The following is a 22,757-nucleotide window of genomic DNA, read 5'->3' as shown; positions in this document are numbered from 1 at the left end:
TACAGCTTTTGGGGATTTTAGAAATACATCTGCTGAGTAGGGCCACAAGAACATGGAGTCCTCTTGGCAAAATTATTTGCCTTAAATGCATCTGCTGTGCCAATGCTGAGGATCTCAAAATATTGTAGACAAACCTCCACCAGGGGAATGGAGGCCTTGGCCTCTGCTTATGAGGATGGCTAGCAGGCCACCCACCAAGGTGGTTAGTTATACAAAAGCTTATCCCCTCTGGCCTTGACATGGAAAGGCTCTTCTTTCTGGACTCCCTCAAACTCCTGTTGTCCTCCTGAAGGTATATGTCAGAATATTGAATGCAGAAATTTCGTCTGACATAAATATTGTGTCCTAAATATTGTTTACAAAAAGAAAGTCCAATTTGGTGTATATTTTCTATAAACCAAAATGGGGCTGTATTTTGTAGACAATACTTAGGACACCATATTTATTTGAGGCAACTTTCTGACAAGGATGTTATGGCACAACACAGTCCAGTTGAGACCAATTGTAGACTACTGAGGGTTCCAAGCCCACCAGGAACAGGGACATAAGATGCGTCAATACCTCACAGTTTCACTAAATAATGGGGCATATTATCAAGAACAGGCGATAAAATTATCGCCAGGAAACTGCCGCTAAAGCGTCGATAATGGGCTTGATAATATGTCCTTGTGAATTCCCATAGCAGCCCAGGTTTTGGTGTTAACCTGGGCTGCTATGGGAATTCACAAATGCATATTATCAAGCCCATTATCGCCGCTTTAGCGGCAGTTTCCTGCCGATAAAGCGGCGATAATTTTATAGCCTGTTCTTGATAATATGCCCCAATATTCTCAAATCAGGCCTTTTCACCACTACTCGAGGGCTCTGGAAATCTGTCCGCCTTCAACAGTGTTACTGGTCTCAAAAGTGCATTTCTTCAAGCATGAGTTTTTACTTCCCTAACTGCATAGTCACCTTTACCTTGTTTTACACCTTTCTGTGTTCTTCCACTTCTTTTCATTGCATTTTCATTTATTTTCTTTGATGCTTTAGATATTTCAACTTGATTTTATAATTATTGTGAATTTTTTTCACAGTGCATTGCTTGCCCTCGAGTTGGTACCTCAAATAAATGTGCATATTTATACCGTGCCAGTGAAAATAAATGTGGCCCAAAAACATAATATTCCGAGCAACTGTGCCATGAAACACACATTTATTGTTATAGGGCAGTGAAATGTATATGAGAAACGCACTGTTCAGTGTCACAGATGTAAACAACTCAGACTTCTTCAATGTTATTTATTACAATACACAAATGTGACCTCCTGCTCCCTGGTTAAAAACCAAATATACATGATAAAATGAATGGCATAAAGTATATATGCAAATGAGCAGATATTTATACTCTGTTTATGATTATTGTTGAGGGGAGGGGCGTAATGGCACACTTAAGAGCAGGGTCTTTAAGCTTAAAAGGTGCCAATCCTGTGACATGATACAGATCAATGGTTATTATTTACAACAAGGGGTGGTGATGGACAGAGTCTCTGAATTAAGCAAAGTACTCTTACCCAGTCAAGAGATCAGGGCTAGATCCAACACCGTTTTTTAGCTCATTGCACCATCCCAGTTTCAGAACCTGGCTGTATGCAAATTAGTCTGTCCCTGGCCCAGTGCATCATGGGAACAGGGCAGACCAGACTACAAAAGCCAATTCTTACACTGGGAAGGAAACAAGCTTCCGGGGACCGGTTTCTGCCATTTCAGGCGTCTTCGGCCCGGCTTGCTTGAATCCTGATGGTGCAATGAGCAAGGGACTCACATCTGAGTATACCCTTCCACGCTTAGGGTGGACAAAATTATTTACAACAAGGGGTGGTGATGGACAGAGTCTCTGAATTAAGCAAAGTACTCTTACCCAGTCAAGAGATCAGGGCTAGATCCAACACCGTTTTTTAGCTCATTGCACCATCCCAGTTTCAGAACCTGGCTGTATGCAAATTAGTCTGTCCCTGGCCCAGTGCATCATGGGAACAGGGCAGACCAGACTACAAAAGCCAATTCTTACACTGGGAAGGAAACAAGCTTCCGGGGACCGGTTTCTGCCATTTCAGGCGTCTTCGGCCCGGCTTGCTTGAATCCTGATGGTGCAATGAGCAAGGGACTCACATCTGAGTATACCCTTCCACGCTTAGGGTGGACAAAATTATTTACAACAAGGGGTGGTGATGGACAGAGTCTCTGAATTAAGCAAAGTACTCTTACCCAGTCAAGAGATCAGGGCTAGATCCAACACCGTTTTTTAGCTCATTGCACCATCCCAGTTTCAGAACCTGGCTGTATGCAAATTAGTCTGTCCCTGGCCCAGTGCATCATGGGAACAGGGCAGACCAGACTACAAAAGCCAATTCTTACACTGGGAAGGAAACAAGCTTCCGGGGACCGGTTTCTGCCATTTCAGGCGTCTTCGGCCCGGCTTGCTTGAATCCTGATGGTGCAATGAGCAAGGGACTCACATCTGAGTATACCCTTCCACGCTTAGGGTGGACAAAATTATTTACAACAAGGGGTGGTGATGGACAGAGTCTCTGAATTAAGCAAAGTACTCTTACCCAGTCAAGAGATCAGGGCTAGATCCAACACCGTTTTTTAGCTCATTGCACCATCCCAGTTTCAGAACCTGGCTGTATGCAAATTAGTCTGTCCCTGGCCCAGTGCATCATGGGAACAGGGCAGACCAGACTACAAAAGCCAATTCTTACACTGGGAAGGAAACAAGCTTCCGGGGACCGGTTTCTGCCATTTCAGGCGTCTTCGGCCCGGCTTGCTTGAATCCTGATGGTGCAATGAGCAAGGGACTCACATCTGAGTATACCCTTCCACGCTTAGGGTGGACAAAATTATTTACAACAAGGGGTGGTGATGGACAGAGTCTCTGAATTAAGCAAAGTACTCTTACCCAGTCAAGAGATCAGGGCTAGATCCAACACCGTTTTTTAGCTCATTGCACCATCCCAGTTTCAGAACCTGGCTGTATGCAAATTAGTCTGTCCCTGGCCCAGTGCATCATGGGAACAGGGCAGACCAGACTACAAAAGCCAATTCTTACACTGGGAAGGAAACAAGCTTCCGGGGACCGGTTTCTGCCATTTCAGGCGTCTTCGGCCCGGCTTGCTTGAATCCTGATGGTGCAATGAGCAAGGGACTCACATCTGAGTATACCCTTCCACGCTTAGGGTGGACAAAATTATTTACAACAAGGGGTGGTGATGGACAGAGTCTCTGAATTAAGCAAAGTACTCTTACCCAGTCAAGAGATCAGGGCTAGATCCAACACCGTTTTTTAGCTCATTGCACCATCCCAGTTTCAGAACCTGGCTGTATGCAAATTAGTCTGTCCCTGGCCCAGTGCATCATGGGAACAGGGCAGACCAGACTACAAAAGCCAATTCTTACACTGGGAAGGAAACAAGCTTCCGGGGACCGGTTTCTGCCATTTCAGGCGTCTTCGGCCCGGCTTGCTTGAATCCTGATGGTGCAATGAGCAAGGGACTCACATCTGAGTATACCCTTCCACGCTTAGGGTAGACAAAATTATTTACAACAAGGGGTGGTGATGGACAGAGTCTCTGAATTAAGCAAAGTACTCTTACCCAGTCAAGAGATCAGGGCTAGATCCAACACCGTTTTTTAGCTCATTGCACCATCCCAGTTTCAGAACCTGGCTGTATGCAAATTAGTCTGTCCCTGGCCCAGTGCATCATGGGAACAGGGCAGACCAGACTACAAAAGCCAATTCTTACACTGGGAAGGAAACAAGCTTCCGGGGACCGGTTTCTGCCATTTCAGGCGTCTTCGGCCCGGCTTGCTTGAATCCTGATGGTGCAATGAGCAAGGGACTCACATCTGAGTATACCCTTCCACGCTTAGGGTGGACAAAATTATTTACAACAAGGGGTGGTGATGGACAGAGTCTCTGAATTAAGCAAAGTACTCTTACCCAGTCAAGAGATCAGGGCTAGATCCAACACCGTTTTTTAGCTCATTGCACCATCCCAGTTTCAGAACCTGGCTGTATGCAAATTAGTCTGTCCCTGGCCCAGTGCATCATGGGAACAGGGCAGACCAGACTACAAAAGCCAATTCTTACACTGGGAAGGAAACAAGCTTCCGGGGACCGGTTTCTGCCATTTCAGGCGTCTTCGGCCCGGCTTGCTTGAATCCTGATGGTGCAATGAGCAAGGGACTCACATCTGAGTATACCCTTCCACGCTTAGGGTGGACAAAATTATTTACAACAAGGGGTGGTGATGGACAGAGTCTCTGAATTAAGCAAAGTACTCTTACCCAGTCAAGAGATCAGGGCTAGATCCAACACCGTTTTTTAGCTCATTGCACCATCCCAGTTTCAGAACCTGGCTGTATGCAAATTAGTCTGTCCCTGGCCCAGTGCATCATGGGAACAGGGCAGACCAGACTACAAAAGCCAATTCTTACACTGGGAAGGAAACAAGCTTCCGGGGACCGGTTTCTGCCATTTCAGGCGTCTTCGGCCCGGCTTGCTTGAATCCTGATGGTGCAATGAGCAAGGGACTCACATCTGAGTATACCCTTCCACGCTTAGGGTAGACAAAATTATTTACAACAAGGGGTGGTGATGGACAGAGTCTCTGAATTAAGCAAAGTACTCTTACCCAGTCAAGAGATCAGGGCTAGATCCAACACCGTTTTTTAGCTCATTGCACCATCCCAGTTTCAGAACCTGGCTGTATGCAAATTAGTCTGTCCCTGGCCCAGTGCATCATGGGAACAGGGCAGACCAGACTACAAAAGCCAATTCTTACACTGGGAAGGAAACAAGCTTCCGGGGACCGGTTTCTGCCATTTCAGGCGTCTTCGGCCCGGCTTGCTTGAATCCTGATGGTGCAATGAGCAAGGGACTCACATCTGAGTATACCCTTCCACGCTTAGGGTGGACAAAATTATTTACAACAAGGGGTGGTGATGGACAGAGTCTCTGAATTAAGCAAAGTACTCTTACCCAGTCAAGAGATCAGGGCTAGATCCAACACCATTTTTTAGCTCATTGCACCATCCCAGTTTCAGAACCTGGCTGTATGCAAATTAGTCTGTCCCTGGCCCAGTGCATCATGGGAACAGGGCAGACCAGACTACAAAAGCCAATTCTTACACTGGGAAGGAAACAAGCTTCCGGGGACCGGTTTCTGCCATTTCAGGCGTCTTCGGCCCGGCTTGCTTGAATCCTGATGGTGCAATGAGCAAGGGACTCACATCTGAGTATACCCTTCCACGCTTAGGGTGGACAAAATTATTTACAACAAGGGGTGGTGATGGACAGAGTCTCTGAATTAAGCAAAGTACTCTTACCCAGTCAAGAGATCAGGGCTAGATCCAACACCGTTTTTTAGCTCATTGCACCATCCCAGTTTCAGAACCTGGCTGTATGCAAATTAGTCTGTCCCTGGCCCAGTGCATCATGGGAACAGGGCAGACCAGACTACAAAAGCCAATTCTTACACTGGGAAGGAAACAAGCTTCCGGGGACCGGTTTCTGCCATTTCAGGCGTCTTCGGCCCGGCTTGCTTGAATCCTGATGGTGCAATGAGCAAGGGACTCACATCTGAGTATACCCTTCCACGCTTAGGGTGGACAAAATTATTTACAACAAGGGGTGGTGATGGACAGAGTCTCTGAATTAAGCAAAGTACTCTTACCCAGTCAAGAGATCAGGGCTAGATCCAACACCGTTTTTTAGCTCATTGCACCATCCCAGTTTCAGAACCTGGCTGTATGCAAATTAGTCTGTCCCTGGCCCAGTGCATCATGGGAACAGGGCAGACCAGACTACAAAAGCCAATTCTTACACTGGGAAGGAAACAAGCTTCCGGGGACCGGTTTCTGCCATTTCAGGCATCTTCGGCCCGGCTTGCTTGAATCCTGATGGTGCAATGAGCAAGGGACTCACATCTGAGTATACCCTTCCACGCTTAGGGTGGACAAAATTATTTACAACAAGGGGTGGTGATGGACAGAGTCTCTGAATTAAGCAAAGTACTCTTACCCAGTCAAGAGATCAGGGCTAGATCCAACACCGTTTTTTAGCTCATTGCACCATCCCAGTTTCAGAACCTGGCTGTATGCAAATTAGTCTGTCCCTGGCCCAGTGCATCATGGGAACAGGGCAGACCAGACTACAAAAGCCAATTCTTACACTGGGAAGGAAACAAGCTTCCGGGGACCGGTTTCTGCCATTTCAGGCGTCTTCAGCCCGGCTTGCTTGAATCCTGATGGTGCAATGAGCAAGGGACTCACATCTGAGTATACCCTTCCACGCTTAGGGTGGACAAAATTATTTACAACAAGGGGTGGTGATGGACAGAGTCTCTGAATTAAGCAAAGTACTCTTACCCAGTCAAGAGATCAGGGCTAGATCCAACACCGTTTTTTAGCTCATTGCACCATCCCAGTTTCAGAACCTGGCTGTATGCAAATTAGTCTGTCCCTGGCCCAGTGCATCATGGGAACAGGGCAGACCAGACTACAAAAGCCAATTCTTACACTGGGAAGGAAACAAGCTTCCGGGGACCGGTTTCTGCCATTTCAGGCGTCTTCGGCCCGGCTTGCTTGAATCCTGATGGTGCAATGAGCAAGGGACTCACATCTGAGTATACCCTTCCACGCTTAGGGTGGACAAAATTATTTACAACAAGGGGTGGTGATGGACAGAGTCTCTGAATTAAGCAAAGTACTCTTACCCAGTCAAGAGATCAGGGCTAGATCCAACACTGTTTTTTAGCTCATTGCACCATCCCAGTTTCAGAACCTGGCTGTATGCAAATTAGTCTGTCCCTGGCCCAGTGCATCATGGGAACAGGGCAGACCAGACTACAAAAGCCAATTCTTACACTGGGAAGGAAACAAGCTTCCGGGGACCGGTTTCTGCCATTTCAGGCGTCTTCGGCCCGGCTTGCTTGAATCCTGATGGTGCAATGAGCAAGGGACTCACATCTGAGTATACCCTTCCACGCTTAGGGTGGACAAAATTATTTACAACAAGGGGTGGTGATGGACAGAGTCTCTGAATTAAGCAAAGTACTCTTACCCAGTCAAGAGATCAGGGCTAGATCCAACACCGTTTTTTAGCTCATTGCACCATCCCAGTTTCAGAACCTGGCTGTATGCAAATTAGTCTGTCCCTGGCCCAGTGCATCATGGGAACAGGGCAGACCAGACTACAAAAGCCAATTCTTACACTGGGAAGGAAACAAGCTTCCGGGGACCGGTTTCTGCCATTTCAGGCGTCTTCGGCCCGGCTTGCTTGAATCCTGATGGTGCAATGAGCAAGGGACTCACATCTGAGTATACCCTTCCACGCTTAGGGTGGACAAAATTATTTACAACAAGGGGTGGTGATGGACAGAGTCTCTGAATTAAGCAAAGTACTCTTACCCAGTCAAGAGATCAGGGCTAGATCCAACACCGTTTTTTAGCTCATTGCACCATCCCAGTTTCAGAACCTGGCTGTATGCAAATTAGTCTGTCCCTGGCCCAGTGCATCATGGGAACAGGGCAGACCAGACTACAAAAGCCAATTCTTACACTGGGAAGGAAACAAGCTTCCGGGGACCGGTTTCTGCCATTTCAGGCGTCTTCGGCCCGGCTTGCTTGAATCCTGATGGTGCAATGAGCAAGGGACTCACATCTGAGTATACCCTTCCACGCTTAGGGTGGACAAAATTATTTACAACAAGGGGTGGTGATGGACAGAGTCTCTGAATTAAGCAAAGTACTCTTACCCAGTCAAGAGATCAGGGCTAGATCCAACACCGTTTTTTAGCTCATTGCACCATCCCAGTTTCAGAACCTGGCTGTATGCAAATTAGTCTGTCCCTGGCCCAGTGCATCATGGGAACAGGGCAGACCAGACTACAAAAGCCAATTCTTACACTGGGAAGGAAACAAGCTTCCGGGGACCGGTTTCTGCCATTTCAGGCGTCTTCGGCCCGGCTTGCTTGAATCCTGATGGTGCAATGAGCAAGGGACTCACATCTGAGTATACCCTTCCACGCTTAGGGTGGACAAAATTATTTACAACAAGGGGTGGTGATGGACAGAGTCTCTGAATTAAGCAAAGTACTCTTACCCAGTCAAGAGATCAGGGCTAGATCCAACACCGTTTTTTAGCTCATTGCACCATCCCAGTTTCAGAACCTGGCTGTATGCAAATTAGTCTGTCCCTGGCCCAGTGCATCATGGGAACAGGGCAGACCAGACTACAAAAGCCAATTCTTACACTGGGAAGGAAACAAGCTTCCGGGGACCGGTTTCTGCCATTTCAGGCGTCTTCGGCCCGGCTTGCTTGAATCCTGATGGTGCAATGAGCAAGGGACTCACATCTGAGTATACCCTTCCACGCTTAGGGTGGACAAAATTATTTACAACAAGGGGTGGTGATGGACAGAGTCTCTGAATTAAGCAAAGTACTCTTACCCAGTCAAGAGATCAGGGCTAGATCCAACACCGTTTTTTAGCTCATTGCACCATCCCAGTTTCAGAACCTGGCTGTATGCAAATTAGTCTGTCCCTGGCCCAGTGCATCATGGGAACAGGGCAGACCAGACTACAAAAGCCAATTCTTACACTGGGAAGGAAACAAGCTTCCGGGGACCGGTTTCTGCCATTTCAGGCGTCTTCGGCCCGGCTTGCTTGAATCCTGATGGTGCAATGAGCAAGGGACTCACATCTGAGTATACCCTTCCACGCTTAGGGTGGACAAAATTATTTACAACAAGGGGTGGTGATGGACAGAGTCTCTGAATTAAGCAAAGTACTCTTACCCAGTCAAGAGATCAGGGCTAGATCCAACACCGTTTTTTAGCTCATTGCACCATCCCAGTTTCAGAACCTGGCTGTATGCAAATTAGTCTGTCCCTGGCCCAGTGCATCATGGGAACAGGGCAGACCAGACTACAAAAGCCAATTCTTACACTGGGAAGGAAACAAGCTTCCGGGGACCGGTTTCTGCCATTTCAGGCGTCTTCGGCCCGGCTTGCTTGAATCCTGATGGTGCAATGAGCAAGGGACTCACATCTGAGTATACCCTTCCACGCTTAGGGTGGACAAAATTATTTACAACAAGGGGTGGTGATGGACAGAGTCTCTGAATTAAGCAAAGTACTCTTACCCAGTCAAGAGATCAGGGCTAGATCCAACACTGTTTTTTAGCTCATTGCACCATCCCAGTTTCAGAACCTGGCTGTATGCAAATTAGTCTGTCCCTGGCCCAGTGCATCATGGGAACAGGGCAGACCAGACTACAAAAGCCAATTCTTACACTGGGAAGGAAACAAGCTTCCGGGGACCGGTTTCTGCCATTTCAGGCGTCTTCGGCCCGGCTTGCTTGAATCCTGATGGTGCAATGAGCAAGGGACTCACATCTGAGTATACCCTTCCACGCTTAGGGTGGACAAAATTATTTACAACAAGGGGTGGTGATGGACAGAGTCTCTGAATTAAGCAAAGTACTCTTACCCAGTCAAGAGATCAGGGCTAGATCCAACACCGTTTTTTAGCTCATTGCACCATCCCAGTTTCAGAACCTGGCAGTATGCAAATTAGTCTGTCCCTGGCCCAGTGCATCATGGGAACAGGGCAGACCAGACTTCAAAAGCCAATTCTTACACTGGGAAGGAAACAAGCTTCCGGGGACCGGTTTCTGCCATTTCAGGCGTCTTCGGCCCGGCTTGCTTGAATCCTGATGGTGCAATGAGCAAGGGACTCACATCTGAGTATACCCTTCCACGCTTAGGGTGGACAAAATTATTTACAACAAGGGGTGGTGATGGACAGAGTCTCTGAATTAAGCAAAGTACTCTTACCCAGTCAAGAGATCAGGGCTAGATCCAACACCGTTTTTTAGCTCATTGCACCATCCCAGTTTCAGAACCTGGCTGTATGCAAATTAGTCTGTCCCTGGCCCAGTGCATCATGGGAACAGGGCAGACCAGACTACAAAAGCCAATTCTTACACTGGGAAGGAAACAAGCTTCCGGGGACCGGTTTCTGCCATTTCAGGCGTCTTCGGCCCGGCTTGCTTGAATCCTGATGGTGCAATGAGCAAGGGACTCACATCTGAGTATACCCTTCCACGCTTAGGGTGGACAAAATTATTTACAACAAGGGGTGGTGATGGACAGAGTCTCTGAATTAAGCAAAGTACTCTTACCCAGTCAAGAGATCAGGGCTAGATCCAACACCGTTTTTTAGCTCATTGCACCATCCCAGTTTCAGAACCTGGCTGTATGCAAATTAGTCTGTCCCTGGCCCAGTGCATCATGGGAACAGGGCAGACCAGACTACAAAAGCCAATTCTTACACTGGGAAGGAAACAAGCTTCCGGGGACCGGTTTCTGCCATTTCAGGCGTCTTCGGCCCGGCTTGCTTGAATCCTGATGGTGCAATGAGCAAGGGACTCACATCTGAGTATACCCTTCCACGCTTAGGGTGGACAAAATTATTTACAACAAGGGGTGGTGATGGACAGAGTCTCTGAATTAAGCAAAGTACTCTTACCCAGTCAAGAGATCAGGGCTAGCTCCAACACCGTTTTTTAGCTCATTGCACCATCCCAGTTTCAGAACCTGGCTGTATGCAAATTAGTCTGTCCCTTGCCCAGTGCATCATGGGAACAGGGCAGACCAGACTACAAAAGCCAATTCTTACACTGGGAAGGAAACAAGCTTCCGGGGACCGGTTTCTGCCATTTCAGGCGTCTTCGGCCCGGCTTGCTTGAATCCTGATGGTGCAATGAGCAAGGGACTCACATCTGAGTATACCCTTCCACGCTTAGGGTGGACAAAATTATTTACAACATGGGGTGGTGATGGACAGAGTCTCTGAATTAAGCAAAGTACTCTTACCCAGTCAAGAGATCAGGGCTAGATCCAACACCGTTTTTTAGCTCATTGCACCATCCCAGTTTCAGAACCTGGCTGTATGCAAATTAGTCTGTCCCTGGCCCAGTGCATCATGGGAACAGGGCAGACCAGACTACAAAAGCCAATTCTTACACTGGGAAGGAAACAAGCTTCCGGGGACCGGTTTCTGCCATTTCAGGCGTCTTCGGCCCGGCTTGCTTGAATCCTGATGGTGCAATGAGCAAGGGACTCACATCTGAGTATACCCTTCCACGCTTAGGGTGGACAAAATTATTTACAACAAGGGGTGGTGATGGACAGAGTCTCTGAATTAAGCAAAGTACTCTTACCCAGTCAAGAGATCAGGGCTAGATCCAACACCGTTTTTTAGCTCATTGCACCATCCCAGTTTCAGAACCTGGCTGTATGCAAATTAGTCTGTCCCTGGCCCAGTGCATCATGGGAACAGGGCAGACCAGACTACAAAAAAAGCCAATTCTTACACTGGGAAGGAAACAAGCTTCCGGGGACCGGTTTCTGCCATTTCAGGCGTCTTCGGCCCGGCTTGCTTGAATCCTGAGACAGGGACAGACTAATTTGCATATAGCCAGGTTCTGAGCTGGGATGGGGCAGTGAGATAAATAACGGTGATGGATCAAGCCCTGATCTTTGGACTGGGTAAGAGTGGTCTGCTTAATTCAGACACTCTGTTCATCACCACCCCCTTTTCTGTATCGTTTTTGGCCACTATAGGTGTGGCAGGGTATACTCAGACATGAGTCCCTTTCTCACTGCTCCATCAGGATTCAAGCAAGCCGGGCCGAAGAGGCTGAAATGCCAGAAACCGGTCCCCGGTAGCTTGTCTCCTTTCTGGTGAAGAATTGGCTTGGTAGTTTGGTCTGCCCTGTTCCCATGATGCACTGGGACAGGGACAGACTAATTTGCATATAGCCAGGTTCTGAGCTGGGATGGGGCAGTGAGATAAATAACGGTGATGGATCAAGCCCTGATCTTTGGACTGGGTAAGAGTGGTCTGCTTAATTCAGACACTCTGTTCATCACCACCCCCTTTTCTGTATCATGATACAGATCAATGGGGCTTGGTTTCTGGGCAGGTGTCCAATACATAAGGACATGATTACATGGCACAGAGATGCAAAACAATAGTTGTCCAGCACAAGGCCTGTCTGTGACTGCTCTGGAAGAATGAGATATGTGAACGAGCCACCCCTCCCACCTCAACAAATATCTGTGCTATTCTGTAATAAAATAGTAGGTTGATTTTTGTACATTTTGTGGCAAAATATAGGGGTGACATCATTGTGGCGACCTGATCTTATGAGAGGCTAAGCGATGAAGAGGAGGAAAGCTCGTCTAAATGTGGCACCTTGTATAAATACCCTCACTGGTGTAATAAAACATAGTAGACGACCAGGACACTGGCTGAATTCTTCAGCAATGGCTACTGTATACAAAATGAAACAGAGGAAAGTAAGCCAATGCCACCGACTGCCAAAAAAGGGAATTTAGGAGCAGGAACTATACACAGAACATCTAACATACCGAGAAATTATAACAAAGGCAGCCTGGCGACAGGATGTGCAAGTGTAAAAGCGGTGGGAAAAATTACACATGCAAGAAACAGGAGCCCAAACAGACTCAACAACTAAGCCAAAATTGGCAGCAACAGTTTTTTTAGCCCGTTATTTGTTTTTCACTTTTTTGAGAACCACAATTACAAATGGTATAAAAAATGTTTAGTGACACAAATGTTGGAGTGACTCCGATAATTATCCATTCAAGACCATGCATGGTCTAGGCAACTGGATTGGGTACTTTTTAAAATCACAGATTTAAACATGTATACGTCAGCTAGAGTTAAAGTAACAACACACTACAGCTTGTTGCGTTTCACTTTCTATATGCGGTTTGCAGGGGCACTTCCTGATCCTTTAGTTATCAGAAACAGGGGAAGTGCCTAGAGGCATTAGCCCATCTTTCTACTTCTGTCCAGGTTCATGACCAGTGACGGCTCTTCCGCAATGGCGAAGGAGCACCGTCTCACCACCTGGCTGAGAGCCAGTAAATGTAAACTAAAATTATGCTTTTGCATCGTTTTAATTAAAATTTGCCGCTCTTAGCCAGCGCTGTTGGGAGGGGCGGGACTGAGGTATGGGAAAGGGAGGAGGAGTGCTAGTGCACTCCAATCCCTAAGTGCGCATTTGTGTTTTGTCCGGCCATCTCAGGTCGACCAAAACACACATGCGCACTTAGGTTTTCTCCAGCCCAGCTGCATTGAGCAGTCGGGCTGGAGAAACTCTATAGACTCCCTGGTGTGAGCAGGGTGTCTTTTCTGCCTGCTCAGACCAATCGCCGCGCTGCTCTGCAGTGCAGGGATTGAACAGGGAGTCTGTCCCAGGGTCTGCTGGGAGCAGTAGGCAGGAAGAGGAGAGGTGGCACGAGGAGATGTGATGCTGGAATGGCCGGTGGCAGAGGTAAGTGTTTTTTTTTTACATTCAATGCTGTCCGCGCGACGCTTCCCGTGCGACCCCAACCGCCCACCATCCTTCGTTTATATCGGCCGCCACTATTCATGACCACAGCTATTTCGTTTTCTATTGTCCACAAAATGTAATTCCATAGGTGTGCCATTGGTCTACTATGGAGGCCCTTCTTTTGCTCTCCATGTAATGTCATCCTTTCTAACAAGGTCCATCTATTTACATCTTGGCTCCCTTTTCAAGCCGAGAAGGGGGTAACATAGTTCTCCAATGCTTTGCTAGGCACTGTTGTGTTTGCACAGCAACTGTTTCCAGCTTTTTTGGGCTTAGAATGCAAGTCCAGTAGGCAGGCCTCAGGGGAACACAGCCCCTGCTTGTTCAATGGGTTCTCATGTCTTTCAGTTGCTTCCGTCCAGATCATTGTATCTCAGAACAAGCTCAGGCCATATATTAAAAGCTTGTGCTGTGATGATTACATCAAAGACAGATCATGGCTTCCCTCCCCAGTATTAGGTTTAATTTCCATGGGGAAACATACGTCAAATCTGAGCAGCTAAACTGGGGGTGTTATGTTCCATCTAGGTACCCTAATATCGGCCCAGGTAGTGAATGCACCTTTCACCTACATTCCCCTGATATTACACTACATAATGGTTCTTAGTACTGACCTTTAGCTGCTAGTTACGGTAATATCCAAAGATGACAAGGGGTTTTCTCCGAAAAACGTAAGCCTCATTAATTATGCATGAGTATTCTTGGGATCACAGCAGGACAGCAGGCCTACCATCTCCTGCATAATAACTATGTATAAGGAACATTCCTTCCGTCATCCCAGTCCAAAATGAATCAGCAAGGTATATCCCAAGGGGGTACCACTTTGGGTATATATACACCATATCTTGCTGAGGTGGTCAGAGGACAAAAGGACTTCCATGCCGACCCACTGACGTGAGACACTGAGGCTCCTGCACGCAGACACTCCAACTCGCAGTGGTCTGGCATCCCTTGCGGGGTGTCCATCTTGAGACCAAGACGGGGTCCCACAGTCACTCACTTCAGTTAATGGGGTTGACATTACCCTAGAGGGATTCTAGGCTTTTACACCTACATACATGCTAGGTACACTTAGGTATGTCTAGTTAGGGCCGCATCGTAGGAGTATGCATTTTACTGTCATGCATTTTATATACTTGCCTGTATTCATTGTTTTAGCACGATGGTAGAAATCTACCATCCTTTTACTCTGTTAGTGCTTATAATCATTTATATCTGTTCCTGTCTAATGGTTGTTTCAGCACACCTATTTTCCACTAGAATGACGCTGGTTCAAAAAATGCTTATTGAAAAAAATCCCCACAGTTTATTCTGTGTATCTCTCTGAGACGAGGTGAGCACGAGTGAATGAGCGAAAAATAGTACACTGTTTCCACGATTCTGAGGGATCAGGGTTGTCATGTTCAATAGTTGCCAAGAACTATTCTCTCCTTGGTAAGATGGGTTTCTAGTGGCACTGTGAGCTAGCTGGTATACAGGCTACATACCCGGTAGGGGAATCTAGAATTAGTCTGACATCGATCATATAGTGTATGTTGTCTAAACGCACAGATCCTATATAGGTTCATAGGAACTACATGACAGGGGCATATTTACAAAGAATTCGCGTAGGGCAGCGCCGCAAGTCATTTTTCTGCACTGCTCTACGCCAATTCTAAAGGACAGGAATGCACTGTATTTACAAGATACCTGTACTTACAGCCAGTGCTGGCACAAAAATGGCAGCCGTGGGCCAACGCAGGCACCCTTGCACCTTCGTGCAAGGGTGTCTGTGTTTTTGGCAGGATTGTTTTTGTGCAGGTATGGGCACCTTCCTGCACAAAAACAATCAAAAAAGGAATTTTCATCATTCTATGTGTGCTGCAGAATGCAGCAAACCTGACAAGGGGGAAAACAAGAAGAAATTTGCTCAGGTTACTCTCCCATTTAACTTTGATCCCTCTTAGGTCAAGTTTAGTCATTTCTTGGAGTCATTTGTAGCACTGGGTTACTTATTTCAGTCAGTCAGTCAGGATTCTTTATTCGATGATTAAAAATCACCATAAAAGTACAGACAAACAATGTACACTCATTTCATTAAAAAACAATTAAATTAACATGAATCCCGGTATGGATACAACTAAATCACAGTGTGTTAGGAAAAGACATTATAAACCTTTAAAATCAGTCTCAGAAATCTCACAGCTCCCCCCCTCAATCGAACCGCTACTTTAATAAAATTAATAATACAGCACAATGTAAGGGGATCAGTCGCCTGTTGTAGGAAGATCAATTTAAGAATATCACCTGCTGTGAAAATGAGCCATAACACCAGTGCTTAATGTGGTTGTTTAAGGTGGTTGTAGGTGGGCCACTGGTGGCACACTGGCTCACATTTTGGGGCCCAGCACTACTTTTCCTCATTAGATATTTACTTAGAGAGTGAAAAATACAAAAAGCAAAAGAAGGAGAAAGAGCTAGAGATAGACGGAAATACTGTCACACATGGACAAAGCTGGAACCTGAAAAAATGAGATATATGAGCAGGGAGTGTCTGGCAGTGAATTAATCAGGCATGAGGTAGACTCAAGACCATGCAGCCTTGGTGTTTGGCACACTGATATTCAGCACCGCTGCGGGCTTCTGAGCAGAGCTTTGTGCCCTGGCACTCATTCATTTACAAACTAAGCACTGGGTAGGACTTTGAATGTGTCTGACTCGCAAGTTTGGGACTTATACTTGATCGTTTGAGTGATAGAGCCAACAGTCAAGAAATGGGAGGCGGCGTGGCTAAGCTCTTCAGTCAAGCTAGTTAGGGGCATTAGTTTGCTATCAGTTTGCCATCTTGGTATAGTTCACCTAACTGAGCAGCCCAACCTGTGTACAGTCACAGTGTCAGTAGATGATCACTGAAATGGCTTTTGTCGCTTGAAAAACCTACTAGAGATATTTTAGGGGCATATAGCAATGTGGATGTCATAATCCAAATAAACATCACTATCATCTCAGAGCCATTGCCACCAGGCTTCTACTTGCGTTTCAGGAGCTGCGCCACCAGTGCATCTCTTGAAGCCATGGCTCCAAACCACCCTAGCTGTTTCAAAAATATATATATATTATTGTTTTACAGAACAATAAAAGAAAGAAACATACATGCATTAATCCCACAACACATCCACAATCCCGCTTCAGTATGCTCAGCAGACCACCCACCTCCCACATAGCAACTAGCATCTTAGCAAGCATTCCTGGCAGCATCATGGGTACCGACCAACCAGTCTCTTCTCTGTGTCCGGCATCATTACCGCGAGGCCCCATCTCCTGGTGCATCGTCAAAGCCATCCACCAATCCGTGATATGCCCCCCAGTGCACCCAAACTTTTTTTAATTTTTTAGGGCAGCCTTCTTTCGCACACCACTCTCTCTGCCTCCATGCAGTGATTCATCCACTACCACCACATGGCCTTTGTGGGTGTGGTATACCCCCCAGCACCTGGAGAGATTGTGTTTGGCTATGACAAAACCCTACATACAAAACAGCAATTGCTTCCTAAGAATATCTACGTTATTGGGTATGCCCAGGGTAATAATTTGCAGTGATCTAGGAATGGGAGTCCCCAAAAACGATTCCAGCACACCAACTATTTCCTCCCATTAGCCCGACACCCTCCGACAGCCCCAGAGCGAGTACCTTCACTCATGTGGTAGCAGAGGCACATAGGGGTGCTTGCTCACTCAATTTCGTAGAGTTGGGATCTGCTGTAGTAAGACCTGTGGAGAACTTTAAACTGTATTCAATGCAGTCTGGCTTTAAAGGCCACTTCCCAGGGAAAACAACCATTACAAAGCAGTCATTACAATGCACTACCTTTACAACACAGCTGTTACAACGCAACTGCCTTTACATCGCATGCCATTACAACCCATGCCATTACAACGCATGTCACTACAACGAATGCCGGTACAACGCATACCATTACAACGCATGCCATTACGACGCATTATAAGGTAAGTAATGGGGATTTTTTTAGTTTTAGGGTGGGTATGGGTTTTGAGGTACATGGGGATAGTATTTTTACCCCTAAAATTACCCTACTGTTGCCCTCACTGGAGTAGGAATAGTAATTTTTACCCCTACACTATCCAACACTTACCCTACTGTTGCACTCATCGGAGACGGAATAGTAATTTTTACCCCTACACTATCCAACACTTACCCTACTGTCGCCCTAAAAGTATTATGCGTTGTAATGGTATGCGTTGTAATGGTATGCGTTGTAATGGAATACCTTGTAAATGTAGTTTCCAAAAATGCTTTGTGATGGCATGCGAAGTAAAATCATTCGTTGTAATGGATGTTGTGAAGTAAAAAATGTGCTGTAACGGCATGCGTTGTAAATGTTTGCATTTTATCGTCATACGTCCAACTCTAAGAGAAGGACCATATTCTTCTACAGACTCTTCTCCATACTGTTTTCTTTTGAAAACGTATGACATTCTATCAGAACAATGGGTTCTCTTTAAAATTGTTTTTCTAGTCTGCAAACTGTTTCTTTAAAAACATCCAACTGGGAGCATCCCCAGCTTACAGTGGGAGTATTAGCGGCAAATTTTCAAAAATTTCCAGAGGCACATTACCTAAAATACTGAACAGTAATGCTAATTGTCTTTCAGCAGAAAATTCCTTACCATCTATGGCAACTAGATAGTTCTCAAAGGATTGAAAGTGTGATGTATTCCTATAGGTTCTGTATCGATCCCCCTATTCCTGACCCTGTTCTGGTTAACAAGTTAACTAGCAGCCATCCCATGATGCAGAAACCGTTATCTGATGAAGCCACACCACGGCACAGGAACGTGTTATCTGATTAGGTCATAACGCTTGCCATCTAATTAGACAAGCGATATTCCTCCAGCCCCTGATAAGGCATACGGAGTTCTCAAAACAAATCAAACCTATGACAACCTGGGAAAAACCCTGCGGCCATTGTTTTGATTTCACCGAGAACTTCAGCAAAAGAATGTGCTAACGACCAAGTCGTATGACATCCTTATTGACGTATCTATGTCCATCCTTACATCAATCTCGGCACCTTACAGGTATAACTATTACCGGTATTGCCGTAAGCAAACACACGCGGTGGTGACGAGATCGGAGCAGCCAGACTTGCCGAAGCCCAGAGCAGAGCAGACCCCGCTGGCGCAGCCCCGCCTTCCTGACGCGCTGAGAACAAGACGCTGCCTTTCTCCTGCCGAGAAATCCAGCTCCGGCGCTTCCGAGCAGCCCTTGCAGGCAGCCTGGAATATCGAGACCAGAGACGAGAGATACCATCCCTCATTCATCCTAGATTCCAGGTACAGAACTGAATAACCCCTTGCAGAGAATTCTTGAGTCAGTCACTTGGCAAAACAAACTTAACTTAAACTGCTACTTTCTATTCCCGCCCACGTATTAGGCTTAGGTCAGGTACACCGGGGTAGGCGTAGTTAGAAACACCAGTTGAGTACGATTTAGTCAAATGTATATGTGTATGTATCTATTTTATCCATTTTAAACCACCACATGGCTTAGAAACCATATAAATGTTTTTACAGTATTATTTTATACTTCTGCTTTTATTGTATGCACTTTACTTAACCATAAGTATTGCGATAATATCGATCCATTTCTCTTGTATGAGAAAAGAGACTGATCAATAAATACCATCTTTTATTGAACACGCCTGTCCCTTCCTTTTCTCTACAATCTGGTGAGACTAAGAATGCACGTACTGACTGAGTAAAATAAGTTGTCTTTTGTTTTCACACGACTCTAGAGATACACTCTTGATTAGGGGAGAGCAAAGTTGTCATGTTCTATGGTTGTCAGAAACTAAATCCCTTCTTGTCTATCCAGGGAGGTTCAACTCCTCCTTGCCTATTCGAGAAAGTTTCTAGTGAACTCTGAGCTAGCTGGCAAACCCAAAACTTTAAGTCTAATATCGACAATAGAAGACCTAGTTAACGTCTGGTCTAGGCCTATACTATTGAAGGTATTATTCCAATGCGCAGAGCCTATTGGGATAATAGGAACTACACTACATGGCGCCCAAACGTTTGGAAAGGCGATAAAACTAACGCAAGACATTAGAGTAACTCAGTCGTGCTTTTTCACTCAGACCCCTTTTTCCCATAATACTCCAAAGACGTCTGGAGTGGGTGAAAGGACATATCCGCCAAACCTCGCAGGAGGAAACTCCTATGTATGGTTCTTGGTTTAGTCAACGTTGAAGGATACACTGTTCCAAAATATTGTGCATCTAATCTTTGTTTCCATAAGAAACCTGATCTGCAAACAAACGGAATAACCTTCTGGACAGTACAATGTCAGACAATGAAGGAGAAAGAGAGGCAGCTAGAATAGCAGCTGAACTCGTAGCAGCTGATAATGCTATGCAAGAAACAGACCCGAATATAATACTCATCGCGGTCAACATAAGAAAATCTATAACTTTAAAACTTATAGAAAATGGACTGACACCTAGAGGTGGCACAGTCATATTCGTAATAGAGGCACACGAATATCGGCAGACAGAGGTGTTCTATTCATGGATACACTTTCCAGCAGCAAACGCTGTAACAAAGGTCTTCCACTATTACAAAACAGAGGAACCTCCTAATGAGTACACTCCTTTCGAGGAGGTGGAAGTACCACTTAAATTTCAAGAGCACCTGCTCTTGTTTAATGGCGCCCTAAAACATAATAATCACATCACCAGGCTCGGTTCATTAGGTAGACCAGGAGCAACGTGGCCGGTCCTAGCCGGATACACACCACATCCAGACATCGATGGGATGTCTGCAGCAAACCTTTTAATACAACTAAAACAATTAATAAAAGTACATAGACAATTAGTCCAATATGTAATGCGGACTTCAACAATCCAACCAGCAATTAAAATTCCACAGCTGACCCCTCATCAGGGGAACACAAATAAAATTACACCACAGAACATACAATCCTGCCTGGGTAAAGTACCAGCTAAACGGGAACAAATACCATTCTGGTTAGCACAAAAAATCACCCAAATAGAGGCGGTGTTTCCAGACACCACCCCCTTGGAAAAACACAGGATTCTGACTATCTGTCTTCCAATGGGAATCGCACCACACGTGGAGGACTGTGACACTTGGGGTACAGTCTTTGCTTCCATTTACACAAAAACGCATGGTGTTCCATCCATCTCGGTAATACCAGATGTGCTAAAACAAATTCAAGATGAATACGGTCCAGAACCCGCTTTAACTCTTGGTATGAAATTACTAAAAGACTTCAAGCAGGTCTCGGCAATACTATTAGCCAACATAAAGGGAGAAGCAGCAAACGTGGCGATCCGCCAGAGGTTAAAAGAAACAGATATAGCAGACCAACCAGCTGAAATTGCCAGAATTATAGAAAAATCCTATGAGGAACTAGGTAGAGATAGTTTAGGTGGAATACCAGTAAAACCCCGACTGATTGAAAGTCCTGAAAAAGTATTTTTTAATAATAATTTAACATCACAAAAAAAGAGCTGGGATGGAAACAAACAATCCAATCCTAAAGAAAAGAAATTCCAGTCCAGAGGAAGGTCTCCTCGGTGGAGAGAAAAATCTCCGAACCAAGGACACAGGTCTCCCCAAAGTGAGCCCTCTGGGAAAAGATACAACCTTAGAAACAGGGATAATATTAAGAAGCCTGATAGATATCAAGAAATTGATACACGCCCCTCTCAATCTTTTCAGACTTCCTCGCAGAAATCGGAAAGAAGAGGACGATCAGAACAAAGAGAAGAGCACGTCAAGTCCAAAGACAAGGAACCTGCTCATTTAAAAAAGAAATTACAATTTCCAAAAAAGAAGGAAAGAATACTGAGGACACAACTGAAAAACGGAGAATGGGCTCAGACAATGCTAGACAGCGCAGCAGAAGTGAGCATAGCTCACAAAGTCCTTATGAATCATCTGGAGACAGTGGACACGAATGAATATCTTCAAGTGGAAACTGCAGACACCAGAGTTAGCAAACCTCACAAAATATATGAAATAACTTTACGTATAGAAGGGGATAAGACTAGAAAAATAAGGGGACTATTTTGGGATAATCTCTCCAAGGGCTATGACATCCTTCTAGCTGAAAAAGACTGGCCACCAGAGTTTGTCTGGGACTGCCCTCATGGCGAAGAAATAATTATGCCTGCCTTCTCAAATCATATCCCAATTCATAAAAAATACACACTTGCCAGAAAGTGGGCAGTAGCTCAAGCTCCTGCTTTATATAAAAATCACGTAGTATGGGATGAGGACTCTCCTCCTCACAAAATCCAGTTAAAAACGCAACCTACTGCACAAAGACAGTACCCAATTAAACAAGAAGCTAAAAAACAGGTAAAAGAAATCCTAGATCCACGAGAATACCAGGGGGTGATTGAAACTTGCACCTCACAAATGAACAACCCTTTGTTTCCTGTCTCCAAACCAGACAATTCATATTGTCTAGTTTTGGATTACAGACACCTTAACTCATGTTGCAAAACTTTTGCAGTGCAAAACTCGCATAGTGCTGCACTAATGAATAACATAGTGCGCAAAAAATACAAAACAACATTAGACATCTCTAATGGATTATTTTGTCAAAACATAGCACCAGAGAGCAGATATTTGTCCGCGTTCTCAATAAATGGCGCTCAAAAACAATTCTGTCGGTTACCCCAGGGGTTCAAGAACAGCCCAGGATTATTCTCAGCGAGAGTAACAGAGTTACTACAAACATATGATGACGAAGCATTATCTTATGTCGACGACATATACCTAACAGATGATGACTTGGATACTCACTTGAAGAGAGTGAACACCATAATACTTGGGTTCGCAGCAGAGGGTTACAAATTCAACTTTAAAAAATCTAGAATTGCCCATCTAACAGTCCTGTTCTTAGGATATGAATGATCAAGTGAAGGCAAAAGCCTGGCTGACAATTTCCTAGAGAAATGTGCCGTACTCCAAGCACCTAGAACACTAAAAAACCTACAGTCAATTCTAGGCTTCCTAAATTTCGGTAGAACATACATTGCAAATTACGCAGAAAGGGTCAAACCCCTTTATGATCTAATAAAACCAGATTTTAAAAGAACCAATTGGACTCAAATACACACAGAAATTTTGAGATCCTTACAAACAGACATGTTAATTAAAACAAAATTAGAAACACGTGATAACACACGCAATCTTGTGATTCGAGTCATCCCAGGAAGATGCGGATTCACATACCTGACCTCTAATGAGG

Source organism: Lissotriton helveticus, chromosome 9 (assembly GCF_964261635.1).
Source record: "Lissotriton helveticus chromosome 9, aLisHel1.1, whole genome shotgun sequence".
In the NCBI taxonomy this organism is placed as follows: domain Eukaryota; kingdom Metazoa; phylum Chordata; class Amphibia; order Caudata; family Salamandridae; genus Lissotriton; species Lissotriton helveticus.
The sequence above is the reverse complement of the archived record's forward strand: the minus strand, read 5'-3'. Positions refer to the sequence as shown.